At 23.1% G+C, this 1,393-nt stretch overlaps 1 protein-coding gene across 3 annotated transcripts in view; it reads left to right on the top strand.

Annotated features, from left to right (window-relative positions):
* LOC117170684 (transcription initiation factor TFIID subunit 3-like) overlaps nt 1–1,393 on the top strand; it is a 51,150-nt gene that overhangs the window by 8,897 nt on the left and 40,860 nt on the right. The window lies entirely within an intron of this gene.

The following is a 1,393-nucleotide window of genomic DNA, read 5'->3' on the forward strand; positions in this document are numbered from 1 at the left end:
CACAGATTTCACAAAATTCCATAAAGATTTCAAAAGATTTGAAACTTCAGAATATTTCAAGGATTTTCAAGATCTCAAAGATTCAAAAAAAAAAAAAAATTTCAAAAAATGTTTGAAAGATTTTATTAGCATAATTAATAGATTCCGACGAATTTTCAAGGACTTTAATTATTACACCGAAATTCGAAAAAATTTCGTGTAAGATTTGAATGGATTTAAGAATATTTTACAAAACTTCCGAAGATTTCGCAAAAATTTCATAGAAATTCCATTTTATAAAGGTTTCACAAATATTTGAAAGACTTAAAAATATTTAATATATTTCAATGTTTCAAAATATGTCAATGATTTTTGGATGATTTTCAAGATTTCTAAAGATTTAAGAAAGATTTCAAAGACTTTGCAAAATTTTAAAGATTCCAGAAATATTTCAGTGATATATTTAGCAGATTTTGCAAAAATTAGAAGCTTTTCACAAGATTTCAAAGATTTCCAAGACCTCAAAGCTCTTTTAAAAGATTTTAAAAAATTATAAAAGGTTTCACAGATTTCAAAAGATTTTAAACGAGTTTTCAAAAATTTCTCAGAGATTACAAATACATTTAAAATATTTCAGTGAAATTTCAAATATTTTACAAATATTTCAAAGATTTCCATGCTTTCAAAATTATCAAAATATTGTAATGATTTCGCAAAGATTTCACAAATATTTCGAAGATTTTAAAACATTTCAAAGATTTCTAAGCGCTCACGAAAGATTTCAAAGACTTTGCAAAGGTTTAAAGAATTCAGAAAGATGTCACTAATATATTTAATTTTCAAAATATTTGAATGATTTCACAAATATTTCGAAGATTTAAAAATATTTCAAATATTTTGAAATTTTGAAAGCATTTCAACGGATTTAAGGAAGATTTTAATGATTTTACACAGGTTTCACAAAAATTTCATAAAGATTTCAAAAGGTTTAAAACTTCTCAGAATATTTCAAGGATTTCCCAAATATCAAAGATTTAAAAAGATTTAGAATATTTCTGAAAGATTTTATTCAGATAATTAATAGATTTCGACGAATTCGCAAACATTGAATTTATTTCACTGAAATTCGGAACAACTTTTAATTATTTGTAAATATTTCAATGATTTCCAAGATTTCTAAAGATTTAATAAATATTCCAAAGATTATTTAAAAGTTTAAAGATTGCAGAAAGATTTCGCTGATATATTTAACAAATTTTATAAACATTTGAAGCTTTCACAGATTTGATTTCAAAAATTGATTTCCAAATCTGTGGAACGGGAAAAAATAACTCGAAAATGCAAAAATGGAATTATAAATGTTCAACCGAATAGTTAAATGTTCAAAAAACGAATTTTAAAGCCGAAAATATTA

Source organism: Belonocnema kinseyi, chromosome 4, assembly GCF_010883055.1.
Source record: "Belonocnema kinseyi isolate 2016_QV_RU_SX_M_011 chromosome 4, B_treatae_v1, whole genome shotgun sequence".
NCBI classification, from domain to species: Eukaryota; Metazoa; Arthropoda; class Insecta; order Hymenoptera; family Cynipidae; genus Belonocnema; species Belonocnema kinseyi.